This window comes from Hippocampus zosterae, chromosome 21 (assembly GCF_025434085.1).
Source record: "Hippocampus zosterae strain Florida chromosome 21, ASM2543408v3, whole genome shotgun sequence".
NCBI classification, from domain to species: domain Eukaryota; kingdom Metazoa; phylum Chordata; class Actinopteri; order Syngnathiformes; family Syngnathidae; genus Hippocampus; species Hippocampus zosterae.
The window spans coordinates 7,863,575-7,878,373 of NC_067471.1; positions in this window are offsets into that span (position 1 = coordinate 7,863,575).

Sequence of the window (14,799 nt, forward strand, 5' to 3'; positions counted from 1 at the left end):
ATTGAAACGGAATGATTAAGTTCACTTCATTAGTGGCTGGCTTAGGCAAATCAGCTTACCTTGTATCCAAACGATTATTGCAGACAGCGGCGCTGATTGCGCGGGACCAAAGTTGGCCGACGTGCATGCAAAAGAGTGCGGCTAATGCGGGACGGGTGAAAAATTTTGCGCTGCCTTACATGTCGTTCAATGGAACACATTTATATATATATATCTATATTATATACGCACACACACACATACATACACACAAATATACACACACACACACACCACCCCCATTTGCACAACGACATACGTGAGCGCCTTTATTTATTCCTCAAGCACCTCTGATTAGGCTCAGGCACGTTCTCATCATGCCTCGCGACGACACAAATTCGACAGGTTTACGAGTAAATACCAACCCGGACCTCGCAAGTATCATGCGAGCTACCGATGCTAAGTGGAGATTAGCCTGTAGGAGTTTAATCAAGGCGAGGTCCATGCACGTCAACAACCCCCGCAAAGTCAATGCAAATATCTGCTCAACGGTGGCCTCCGGAGCACCAGATACCGGCTTTTTTTTTCTTTTTTTTTTTCCTTTCCTGCACATTATGGAATTTGTCATATTCAGCCGCTGCTGTCATTGCTAGAACAGCTCGAACTAATGTGTGTAATCTGCTTTGCAACACATCAATTATGATGGATATTGCTCCAGTGCCACGCTTGCAAGCTTTTTTTTTTCTTTTTTTTTCTCCTCCTGTGCCAGACTGCTGGGGAATCAGTCTGCTCTTGTTAGGCAACCTGTTTAGTAAATAATGATCCACTTTGAGCTTGGCTGATGCCGTATAATGGGATGTGGGTGTGTGTGTGTGTTGTGGCGCTCTGGTGCACAAGAATCAAGCCGACTCCATCAAAATAAAAAAATAAAACCATGCCAAAAGCTAAAAAAAAAAAATCAATCGCCGCCACTGCTGTGAACGCCGCGACACCTTCAGTGGCACGGCCAGATGTCAAAAGTATAAATATTATTAAGTATTTCCAAAGCCGTCTGAGATGAAAAGAGATATTGCAAGTTAAATGTTTACATCTCTGTGTCAAGCAAAATTGATTTTTTTTTTTTTTTGCTAGCCCGCCAAACTTACAACTTCACAGTGACGTACGCGACCTTTCCGCTCATCACTTTTTGATTCGTCGTCCGCTTTCTTCTTTCCGTCGTCGCAAGCCCTTGATGTCTGCTTTAATTGGAGCGAATTTCGTTTGGCTCCCGCTTTCCAAGACAATCACCCGCTTCCAACCTTGGTGGTTTGCTTGGGTTTGGTGCGGAAGGACTGAAAAGTCAAACGGAGTCTTGAAAACATTGAGTTGGCTTGCCCCCCCCACCCCCCCTTTTTTTTTTTTAACTTTGTCACGTTTTTTTAGCCTTTCATCTGGTTGAGTCGAGGCCGTCAAGGAGGAAGCGTCAGTGGAACGGCTAATTTATTATTCTTTTTTTAAAAAACATTTAACTTCTCTCTTTTTTTTTTAAACATACAGCAGGTTTGAAGAAGTCCAGCCCCCACTCCCCCCCCAAAAAATCCCCAAATTTGGTTTTGGCTGCGATTCTTCCACATCCTGATTTGTGCACATGCCCAGAATAAATGACAGGCGTTCAATTAACATCTCCATAGCAACCTCCCATGAAGCCAAAATACACATTGCGGCAACCCCCTGCCCCCCCCAACCCCCCTTTTTTTTTTAAGCACAGGAGTTCTATGGATTCCGAAAACAAGCCTTCCTCAGAACCCACCCAAGTAAGCCGTCGAAAGACTTTGGCTGCGGGCCCCTGCGGGAGCCCATCAGATGGAGATCCCCCCTGTCAGATCTCCATCGCGGCGCACTTCAGTCACCAAGTCAGTCGGTAAGTCGCTCCCATCAGCACAGCGGCCGGGCAGGGAACGCGCGGCGGCGAGAGAGAGTGGAGGAGGCCCCTTTTAGTCCAAACATTTTTTTTTTTTTTTTTGGTATCAGCATAAAACCCCTGAGCTGCATTGAGACCAGCACATGTGTGTGTGTTTCTTGTTTGCCTGTCAGATACACCGAAAGTAAGATTTTGCCGGCTTTACGTCAGATTGGGACAGGCGGCGACGGGTATTTCTATTTACTCCCCGCGAGCTGCTCCCCAATGTCCCATAAAGCCGCCTTGCCTCTGCAACTAAGCCAGCCGGGGTTAAAGCTCCCCAGTAGACAGCAAGACTGAGTACCTACAAACCGTGTGTGAGTGTGTTTAGGTGTACTGCTCGTCCCCCCCCCCCCCCCCCCCCCCTCACTGTAATGGCTTTATTTATGAAGTGGCGGTAGCAGTAACAGGCAAGCGATAAAAGGAGGAGATAGCGCCCAAAGGCTGCCTGTGTCACATGTGACGGCGAGGCTTGCGGCCATGTCGCCGTGGCGCCTCCGCTAAGGACGATTGTCAGTGTTGCCTTGAAAAAGTAACTCAGTGACTTTATTGATGACTTGATTTTAATGGTGACTAAGATGACTCAACGTAAACCTCGACACTATCGTCACGGCAAAAATTCACATTTATCAGGTACGTGCCGGCTTGGGAATGCTGTCCATTAGCTTAGTGCTAACGCGGAATGCAAAATGCCATTGCCAGGCTAAAGGAAATTAGCACAGATGTTTCATCATTTAAAAAAAATGATAAACCGCTCTGATCCAAAGCAGCTGCCGTATTAGTCTGAGAAATCAACCTCTGCAAAAAAAAATCAGGGTGGGCCTTCTTCAAGTCCTCTGGCCTACGCCTGCCCACCAAAAACTACCCCCCCCCACCCCCCCAAGGTCTTCCGGCGCCTCATGAGCTGACACAATTTGCGAATCGATTCCAAAATTTAAAAAAAGCGAAGGCGGCATGACATGACGACCACGTGCGCGACATCGCTGATTATAAATAATGATGCGGTGGGGGGGGGGGGGGGGGCGGAAAATAATGTATTTACAGGCCGCGCCACCTTTCCGTGCCAGCGGCCGCGCAGTTCGAGCCATCATTCAAGGCTTAAATTGTACCCAATCACCGCTGAAGGTCACTCCCCTATGATACTTTATCTACCTTGACCAGTGATAGATGCCCCCCCCCCCCCCCCCACCCCACTCACTCCCGACACTCCTCTCTGCTCATCACTGGTGATTAATAACAAAAAAGAAAACATAATAAGCAGACAGAACGCTTGTTATTCTAAGGGGCGACGCCGCCTCCCGCGTAAGAGAGACAGAAAGAGATAACGGAGAAGGGGGCGGAGGGGGTCGGGGGGGGGGCGCAATGGAAACGTGACCCCAGAAATCAGAAGTGATAATCCCGAGCGCGCGTGTGAGCGAGCGTTAAAGACGGCCGAAGGTCAGCCAGACATTGAGGCAATCACGCTAATGAAAACAAACGAGAGATTTGCTACGAGGAAAAGGAGGCGAGGAAGCGACAACGGGAAAGGGGGGCGGGTGGTGGGGGGGGGGAGAGGCAAATTCCCCACGTCTGCCTTGTACTGCGCTTTTATTTACATGGTGCCCCCCCACCAACCCCACAAACCTGATGTCTGGCTGTAGAATGCACACACACACACACACACGGAGCCTGTACACAAGCAAACAGGAATGGCGGCGGCAATATGCGAAGGTTATTCCTGCACAGGGACGACGGTGTTTATTCAGGGCGAGCAGGCGCACTCTGTGACATTCAGCACGGGGCGCATGATGAATGCCACCGTATACATGCTGTCCAAGAAGAAGAAGAACAAGAAGAAGAAGGAGGAGGAGGAGGAGGAAGCTCGCCAGGTTACATTTTCGTGCCTCACAGAACAGGCGCTGCTCTGACAAGAGGCCGAAACGATCTCCCGCTTGCGGAAGGGGAGCCCCCCCCCCAAAGTCAAGCAAACGGCCGACAAAATAAAACGAGTCGGCGTCTCTTTCTGACAGCATCGCCCCGGCTAAGCCGAGGCGCTTCGGAGGAAGCCCTGGAGTTTATTTTTCATATGGAGGGGGATTTGCCGGCTATCAAGTAGTGGCGGCGGCTATCAAACGCACGTCTGCCTTGTAAACAGGCTGCTGGCTCCTCTCCAAACTCCCCCGTTGCGGCTCCAGCCGACTTGTGAAACGGAAGCCGCCCTGACGACGAAGCGAGGGGGGGGGCTAATGGAGCCTTTTAAACACCATCGGTGCTATCTATATTGTATTTAAGGCGTGCCATGTTGTGTTTGTGTTGGCATGCCTGAGTGTCCCTCGCCTGTTGTTGACGTGGATCGTTTTAGGCCGCTAACAGGAGGCGGCGGCGGCGGCGGCGAAGCGCTTAAGTCGCTACGCACCCAACGCGCGCACACGCAGAGCTCGGCTAGTCAAAAAGCATTATTCAGCAGGTCAACAGCCACTTAGGTGCGTGCGTGCGTGCAGATGCGAGCGCTTCGGGCGACGGTACTCCCAGAGAAATGATGTTCTCAGACTCGCTTCATGTTGCCCTCTTTATCCTGACAGGCCACAAATAAATAAGCAGCTCCTTCTCTCTCTCGCTCTCTCGCTCTCTCTCCCCTTCTGGACGTGACCGCCATGCCTTACGAGGAGAAAACACATTTCGTTGCGGTGGCGGGGGCGGGAGGGGCGGGGAGACGTGGAGGCGATAAGCGAGCCTTGTTTGTTGTATTTGTGCCACCGTGGGAAACACTGAAAGGGCATGTGAGGACACAACAGGCATTCGAGGTGATGCAAACACGCATTCATATGCTTATATATACTTGTGTGTGCATATCTATCTATATATATCTATATCTATATCTATATCTCTATCTCTATCTATCTATCTATCTATCTCTATATCTATCTCTATATCTATCTCTATATATCTATCTCTATATATCTATCTCTATATCTATATCTATATATATATATATATATATATATATATATATAGATATACTGTAGATATAGATATAGATATGTATACGTAAAAAAATTCTTAAAATAATAATAATAATAATACATTTTATTTGTGGGCGCCTTTCTAGAAACTCAAGGACACCTTACAACAAGCAGTTAAAATCACGAGTACAATGTTAAAAACAACATCAAATAAGATGAGAAAAAATACAACAAAAATAAATAAATAAATAAATAAATAAAATAATGGCAAAATTTGCAAAATTGGAAAAAAAAGATAACACGGTGAGCCAATGTTGAGAACTGAAATATTGAATATAATGCAAAATTAAAAAATATATATATATATATATAAATAAGGAAGACGGTGGTTACGTTTTCATCCCAAGTCCAAATCAATGAAACCGAGCTGATTAAGGGAGATTGAAATGGTGGCTGATGATAAGAGAGATGGGGGGGGGGGGGGGGTTGGGGGGAAGGCCCTCCCCCAGCATGAAACTTGCAGGACGGCACCTTTGAAGGCCCTCCTACAAAAAGCGGCCATGCCACGGCTTCCGCATCGGGGGAATTCGCTTATTAATTGAAGTTAATTTTTTCGCCGGTCACATGGAGGGGGGGGGGGGGGGGAAGATTGATAGCGCAAGTGTTGTGATGCGCAAGGTGGGCTACGTACAGGGCTAAGGCCATTGCTCCCTCAGCACCTCCCATGCCCGCTTTGACTTTTATCCTCCCCAAATCAAATGACCAACATCCGAGGCCAACGGCGGCCGAAAGGAGATTTCCGGAAGATTAATTAATTAGGCCAAAGAAAGACAGGGCGGGAGCAGGCAAACCATAAATACAGGAGGAGGTGGTAGAGGTGACAGCGATGGGGGGGTTGGTGGTGGAGGAGGGTGGTCGGGGGGGGTGCTTTGGATGAAACGGGCAGTCAATTGCACATTGGGTAATTAGTGCAGGCAGCGACATTCTCAAAGGCACGGGGAGGACAGCGGCAGCCAGGCGAGGGGCTCTCACTTGGCCCCGGCGACGCGGAGGCCCGTGCGGTGGTGCACCCCCCCCCCCACCCCCCCGTTTAATTAGCACCACTTTGATACCCACAGGAGTGGCAGCGGCCCCGAGGGCAACCCAAACGGTGACTGACAAGCCCGCACCTCCGGACGGCTCTCCCTCCTCTCCAATTAGAGATGCGCCAAGCTGAGAGGATGCTGCCGCTCGATTTCCAAATGCAATATTTCGCACAAAACATCTTACGGAAGCGCTGACGTGCACGCCGGTGGCTGCCAAAACAAGGCGCCGACCACGTTTGCGAGCTACCAAATTGCCATTCGGATTAAATGCGGAGCTGGAGGTGCCCCGGAGGCGGAGCGCGACGCCGATCTCTCAGCTAGCTTGAAAATTAGCATTCCGTTCAACGTTGATTTTCAACACGGTTCAAAGTATATTAAGGGTCTGTCAAATATTTCTCGGCCCCCCCCCAAAAAAATGTCGACAAACACGCACAAAGACATGCCGGAGCACAATGTGCAATATTGACAATTTTTTTTTTTTACACTCGTTTTATTTTTAATGTGCGGGGACGCGCCTGCGCCAACACATTTTGCGGCGCCTGACTCGCGCGAACAAACCAATGCGAGCGACCCGTGAATTATGAAAGCTCCGCGTTGACATGCGGGGCCCCCCCAACACATATTTGGTAAACAAACTGCTTACTCTATCGCCGACACCCTGTTTGTGTAAATAATAGATATTCAAAGCGCCCCCCCACCCCCCCGCTCGGCACGCGGTGTCATTTCTTGTTTATTTAGCAAGTTGTCTTTAGCGCTCGCTTCTTTGAAGCCTCGCGGAACAAACAAAGGAAAACATCAACAACCGCCTCGGCGCCGTTCTTTCCCGAGAATCGTCTTTTATTCGGCGTGTCATAAATGAATTAGCGCCTGATTAAATATGAATCCGTCCGACACACGCCCCCCTCGACAAAGGATCCTTCTAATCCGAGCAAATTGACGGCTAACAAGATGGCAACTAATCATACGACTTTGTTTGTGCTGTCGAAGGATAATCCCCTTTGCCGCGCGTACGATTGGCGCGCTAGCGTTGTTTGCGCCGTTAGCGTCTGTTTGAACGCGGCTCGCCGCGGAATCGATCGCGGCGGGGGCCGGACGAGCGCGGACTGCTAATGGCTGCTAATCTGCCACGAGGAGCTCAAAACGGCAAAGGCTTGATCCACTGCACAACTGTTAAGAGGCGTGCGCAAATATTTTCGGGCTTTGAAAGCCGGAACTGGGCTCGCGGAGCCGCCATCATTGTACAGGCACTTGGAAAGCCAAGTTGAAACATTTTGCTAACTGCTTGAAGCGTTTTTTTTTTTGCACTTGTCATGTGAACGTGACATGACGCTCGAAACGAAAGAAAATGTAAACATTGCAAAACACCAAAACGTCCGTTCAAACGATAAAGTTTTGGCTAAAGACTGCTCGCTAAATGATCAAATATAATTTTTAAAGGCCGTGCGCTGGCAAACGGAAATTAGCAGAGGCATTGGGGTATCGTCTTGATATTTTGTCCGTACCTTGAAGGGGATCGATTATCACTATTTTTCACCTGTCCAAATAATCCCAAAGTGAAAATATTCCAAATCGAGCAAGATTGCAACCCCGCTCACTGCACGGCCAACCGAGTCGACCGCAAGGTGGATGACCACGGGCAAAATGGCGGCAGATGAGCCCACCGATCATCCCATCCCTTGACTCGCGCAAACTTTTGCACCAAAAAAACCCCCCAAAACGCCGCGCCTGGGCTTCCGACAGCTGTCAGACATTAACTCCAATCAGTTTGGCTGTGGAAGCGACGTTGGGCAACGTGCCCGGACCGCTGAGCCTCGGTGGCCTTTATTGGAGATGACAAATTGGAGCCTCTCAAAATACTCGGCCATTTGCGGCGTAATGCAATTTGTCAGAGCCGTTGCTCGCATTCCGCGGAGCGGATCACCTTTCCTCCAGCGGCATTGGAGAGCCGTCAAAGTTAGCCTTTTTACCCCAAATCACGTCAGCCGACTAGTTTCAAACACCGCCTCCCCTCTGGAGAATAATACGTCAGCTGAAAAGCAACGGGAGGCGGGGGGTGGGGGGGATAGGGGGCGCCTTTACGTTGTGACGAAAAAAAAAAAAAAAACGATGTGCGGCAATCAGAAAGTCTAAAAAAAAATTTTTTTTTTAATTCTTCTTATTTTTTTAAAATAAAAGCTTCATCCATCACTGCGAAAAAGAAAAACAAAATGTAAGCATAACTTCTGACAAATAGGCGGAATGACACACCGTTGCAATTGGACTACAATGAAGCCAAAAGCTACACTTCAGGAATGAAGAGTGGCTACTTTTTTTTTTTTTTTTTCAAACGGAGGCCATCAAGTCATCCGCTAACAGACACCTTATTTATCTCCCAGCTGCAAGGCATTAGCGTTTGCTTCAGATTCTGTACATCAACCAGAAAAAAAAACAAAAAAACGACATAAAAGCTTCCATATGCTTTTCAAAATTCCATTCCGAGCGTTGGATCCAAAAACGCTTTCCAGTCGTCGCGCGGCGAGCGATTCCCGCAAAGCCCCGCCGCGCGTGAATCTCGGCAAATCGCGACCGCGTTTTGAGAGCCCGATGAGCAGATGGCAGCGATCGCACGCGCGTCGGCGTGCGACTGATAAATGGTTCCGACGACAGGGGCGGGGAGTGAGCTGTTGCGCTCTTGCGATGCAACATTAAAAGCTTTAATGGCTTTCTGCTCGTCACTTAGCGGCTGTAAACACCACGCTGGTGAACTGTGAGCTGCCTGCAGCATTATGTTGGGGAAATTAATGAGGATGAGGGGAGGGAAGCCCCCCCCCCCCCCCCCCCCCGCCCAGCACTGGCTCTTGGCCAGGGCCCAGACTGCGTGCAAGCAACAGGCTCATACTGGAAGTACAAAAATCGAGTCGTCGAAAATACACGGCTTAGGTTTCAAGTTGTAATACGAGTCTCCACCGCTAGATGGCAGCCACAGCTCCACAGCTCCTCCAAAGTCAAGACTGTCATAAATTCTCCACATTGACGACGACGGCGACCCTCAATTCCTCACAACCCCTTGGCCCCTCTCCAAAGTAACTTTATTAGGGTGCCAGAGTGGCGCCCACTTAACCCCGCAGATACGATCGTTTCAACGTGAAGAGGAGCGAAGGCTGAAGGACGACGGCGGCGCCGTCACAGGCTCCCTCCTCGTTCCTCTTCCCGGATGATGTACAGCTGTTTCCTCTCTCCATCATTCCTCTTTTGTCTCAAGCGTCATCTCTTATTCTCCTCTAGTAAGTTACAGGGCGGGGGAGGCATGGGGGGGGGCAAGGTAACCCCACCCCTCTCTCAACCACCTCCATCCCTCTTGCCTGCCCCCTCCCCAGGGTCTTACGTGATATTTAACTACGGTGACAGTGGCATTTACTAATTTTATATGTGCAGAATTGATGTCAGATTCTTATCGGGAGAGAACAGGGGAGAGGAGCAAAGGTGGCCGCACCGCACGTCCGCCGTGGATACGCTGGTATTATGTGAACTATTCACGACACGACGGCTGACGCGGGCGCCCGCTGTTTTGTCTTGCGTTGAAAGCGCCGCGCCACAATTAAAGCCCGACCTCGCCGATCGGAGAGGCCGGCAGGAGGAGGCCAATTTGTTGTCGGGCTTGCCGACGGACATTCCGGAGGAAGACGCATAGGTGGGCGTGGAAGGTGATGTCGAGTCGTTAGCCGCCATGATGGAATATTTGCACACGCGCCTTACGTTATATGAAACGCATCTTTCGCAAGCCAACGATTAAAATGCCCTCTCAGCCCCAAGATAAAATTATTGACAATTGCAAGCGGCGATAAGCGAACGGGAATTATTTCCACTGAAAATGTGCTCGTGCACAAAGACAATGAAAGCAGGCGTGAAGTGAGAAGGAAAAAAAAGACACGGAGCAAAAAAAAAAAAAAAAAAAAAAAAAAGGCAGTGAGTTGAAGGTTGAGGGGTTGGTTGGAGAAGAGGGGTGGGGGGGGGGGTGATAATAGGAAGAGCCTAAAAAGACGTTGGAACAGATTGACCTGTGGGGGCTTAAAAAAACGAAGAAGGGGGGAAAAAAAAAAGAAAATGAAATTTCAACAGCATTGTATTCCCTCCCATTTCCAGTACGGCTATTAAGCTGCTTATTGATAGATGGGAGATGAGACCACCCATACCTGGGGCTCATCCAACTCAGTGGGACGGGCGGGCGAAGGGAAGGCAGTGGGGGTGTGGGTGGGGGGGGGGGGGCGCCCATCACACACGTCGAGGGACTCTTTTACCATTTTGCAGCCAAAGCCAAATCCCCGCGGGTGGGATCCCGCCTCGTCGCCCCGACTCAATAAAATAATTAGCTTCTGCTTGGCCCGGCAGTTAATCAAGTTGCTCAACATATGCGGAGGCGAAAAGAAAGAGGCGGGATGACTTTTTTTTTTTTTTTTCCTCCCCCACCCGCCTTTTCACAAGCAGACCTATGCCACTTTTATCTGCAAAATTCGCTGATGCCAGTCCCCCCCCTCACCCCCCCGCCACCAACCCCCTCTTTTCTTTGGCGGATTACTATAAAACATATGGCACAGCCCTTTCTAATTTTATGTTTAGTCTACAGGAAGCTAGATTAGGGAGGGCGGTGGGAAATCAGCACCGACGGTTTAAGTCAATCCGCGAGCTAACGGAGAAATGTCTCATCGCGTTGAGATGACTTTTCATAAACTTTCAACTGCTCGTAGTTCGTTGGGAGGTCGAGTCGTTTTGTTTTTGTTTGGGTACGAAAGACGAAAGCGTGCCGTTCCAATACTTTTGGAGGGCACTGCATCTGTCCGGATGTTCTTCTGAGGCAAAGGGCAATTGCGCCCCCCCCCTGCCCCCCCAAAACAAAGACATCCAGCACTCTGCGGGAGCGGCAAAAGGTGTCATGGCTGCCGTCTGCCGAGGCAAAGCACCGCCGCCGCAAATAGCACTAAAATATGGAGCGCTAATTTAAGGACCGACAAAAATTCGGCGTGTCATTTTCATATTGCTACGTGTAACAGCCAGGGGGTGTTTTATTGTCGCCCCTTTTGGGGGTTAAACTTTTTTTTTTCGCACCCGGCGTATACAAAGGGCGAAATGGGATTAGATTAGTCGATAAATAGAAAGTGAAAGTAGGCCCACCTAATCCATTTTAGTTGCCGGGAAAAGGTCAAAGATGAGTCATAAGTAAGAGAAAGAAATTAGGGCTGAGGGGTGTTGAAATTTCCATCATGCGTGTTTTGCTTTTGGAGCGTGCACACCTAATCATCTCCAAACGGAACACGCCTGTCAATCATCCGGCAACCCCTGTCGCGGATCCATAATTCCGGCAGTCCCCGGACAACGTGCAGGCAACAAGCACGCCACCGGTATGCGCAATTAAAGCCGCGGCGGGCGGCGGGATGAGGCGAGGGGCTGCATGCCGGCAAATGAAATAAAGAAATGGATAAATAAAAGAAATAAGGTGCGCTCTCATCCATTTTGGATGAAAGGTCTCTTATTGATCGGGGTGCGTTTGAAACTAAACAAGCTATATCCACGGCCCAGAGCGCTGAACACGAGCGTGCTAATAATTATTTATCATCGATTTGGAGGAGCGCTGTTTTGACATCACGGCATCCTGACTCCTGCAGACAAGAAGAAAAATAAATATGTCGAACTTTTCCGGATTCTAAATTTGCCAGCCGAAAATCCTCGGCTGCCACGCGCCAATCGCATGAAAATAAACCCAAGCGAACGATCACGTCACAAACGACGCCGACCAAAGTGCGTTTCGTAAGCTTCCACCTCGCCATAAATAGCTGAAATCAACACCCCCCCCCCCCCGCGACACCCCCCTACAAGGGAAGACACCGCTAATCCATGTTTCATATGATGGGAAGGCCACTGTCAAGATTTCCAATCAGAATCAAATGAAAGATTGAAGAGTAATGGAACACTCATCAGGAGCTGTTGTTTACACGGCCCTGAACTCTGACCCCTGACGAGTGGGACTGTGTTTTTTCAAGGGGCCGTGCAGAGCCGACACGCGCGCTCTACGAGTGGGACGAGTTGACAACTCGCGCTTCCGACATACAATCGATCCCTTCGAATGAATGAAACACACTTCACTCTGGGTTCGGAACACTTCCTTTGCTTCCAAAGCAACTGAAGAGGAGCATTTTCAACCAATATGGGCCAAAAAGGGGCTGACCCAATCTCGCAAAACTACTTTGTTTTGTTTTTCCACAAAAACAAGTTTAGGTTATACACCCTGCGCTCCCAAATTGGGCTTTTTTTTGTGGGTTTTAAAAAACAGGAGAAGCGGCACTAAAACAGGCCAAAATCATGGGTTTCAAATTGGGCTTTTTTGGTGGGTTTTAAAAAACAGGAGAAGCGGCACTAAAACAGGCCAAAATCATGGGTTTCAAATTGGGCTTTTTTGGTGGGTTTTAAAAAACAGGAGAAGCGGCACTAAAACAGGCCAAAATCAACGTCCTTCAGAAGCATCCGCTATACCTGTACTATTGTCTGGGAATGAATGAATAATAGAAAGATACGGCAGAGTCATTTTAGGAGCAGATCGTAAATCTGCGAGGGCCGTTACAGCCCGAGAGCGGACGCCACTTCCTGTTGGGCTTGGGGCTCTAATTGCTCCTTGACGTCTGCATCATCTTTACCAAAGGGGCGACGTCGAGAAGACGCCTTTGCCCTCCTGCCGCGCTGGCAACCTATTACTCGCCATGACCATTACGGCGGGTCAAAAAGTCAAAGCGGCGACGACCACACCCCCCTCCCCCGCGTGGTCATTTAGCTCTTCTGAACACACAATGCAGATCCTATCGCTGTTGCGAAGAAAGGTGAGGCGCGGCACAACCTGTGGAGGTCGCTTCGGGCCAACTCGTTGCATATTTAAAATTGAAGAGGGAAGGAATAATCGCTTCATTGCAAGGCCTCACCTCCCCCTCCCCCCCCCCCCCCCCCCTCCTCACAGTGAGAATATGAGCCGAGACTCGCGGCGACCTTGGCTACATCTCAACCCGGCGCTGTTGAAATACCAGCGCAGCACCTACTTTGTGGATGCCTCTGTATTATTAATATGGGGGAGGAGGGGGGGGGGGGGGATGAGAGGCGAGAGGTGATACCCAAGCGCCCGGCGGTGGAAGTTTCTGGCCAGCGAAGAGGGACCGGCGCAATGATGGAATCATTTGGAAGTCACATCAATAACGGTGAGTGGCGAGACACTCATCGGCGTCTTTTTCATGTTTTGTCGCTTTTTTGGACGCAAGATGATAACGCGGCATTCTTTGAAAAATTTTGCGGAAGTTGCCGGTGTCGCCGGATACGGCACCGGCGTGTTAGCATGAAGCTAGCGGATTCCCGCTAGATGACACTTGACGGTTTGGTCGAACATTTGGACGCTTCAATACAGCGGCGTTTTATTGGCTTTTGTTCGATGCGTCTGAAAAATAAATAATAGTCAATAATAATAATTTATTTAATTTTAATTAATTTAATAAAAATAATTTAAAATAATTTAAAAATAAATAATAAATTTGAAGAGAAAGCGGCAACGAAAAATCGCGTGAAGCCAGATAAGCAGGCGCAATGGAATACTTTTTGAAAAAGTAAAAAATACGGCCTCCCGCACCTGTCGGCCAAACTCGCAAGAACGCTTGAAAACGAACATGTTGGCGTGCGAACAATGACGTCGGTCGTCCCGCGTGATAACTAAGGGGTTGGCCGGACTGTTTTTTGCGACGCTCGGCCATGACTGCGATGCTTGAAAAGGGCCATTTGCAGAAGTGCTTTGGAGATTTTCTTTGTCGGTGCAAATAAGCTCGAGTCTTGTAATGAGAGAGCCTTTGCGACAATGAACCAGTCGGACATGTTCACCGTGATCCAACAATGGCTTTGGTTCACGGACAATTAAAACAAAGACCAATGATTGGAGGGCAGGGGGGCTGGCGGGGGAGGGGGGGTGTTCTGCAGCGTAAATGTCCTTTGCGGCATGTGCAAAATGTCCCACTTTTACTGCGCTCGGGCACCCGCGACCTTAAGGATGACAGACGCCCCTCCGTCGTGCTCATTAGCGACGTATGCCCACGCGCATTACACACGCTCCTTTTAAATATATATATAAAAGATGAAATATAAAAATATATTTATATTTCATATAAAACTGCCATTGAGTAACGTAAGTGACGCGACTTTTTCAGACCTCTGCGCGCACTTGCCATCACGTTCAACTGAACGCGTGTGACCCGAGAAGGGACCCAACGCAGTCAGTCACATCTCCGGAAAGCCGCTTCATTAAGGACGCTGCCATTGAAGGCCTCGCTAAAGAGCCTCGACATGAGAGATCAAACCGGGGGCAGGGCGGGGGGAGGGAGGGTGGGGGTGGAATTTGACAGGCCGTGATACAAGTGAAGAAGCAGAAGCCGTGAGTGGGGGTGGGGGGGGGGGGGGGAATAATTGCGCCGGGGGTCACATGAAGAGGAAAACTTTCCGGACCCGATCACGTGCTTTGTTGGATGCACGTCGAAAATCACAAAAGAGCGGCGGGGTTCCAAAATGGCTTATTGTTGTACACCTCACAATGCTGCTCGGTAAAATTGTGCCTTTGAAAAGGTTATTCAAAAGTGCGTTTCAGCCTACATTGATAGCCCCCCCCCCTCCCGCCCAGAGAGAGCAGAATTAAAAACCATGAATGGCCCAATATATATAAAAAAAATATATAATACAGCAATTTAGCTAAAATTACAGCGTTTCAGCATGAACTCCCACCCGCCTGCACCTCCGTCACCAGAGAAAGCAAATAATTCGGGCTCTCGGTGGCAGTAATTGTCAGTGGTGTGCACCAAAAGGT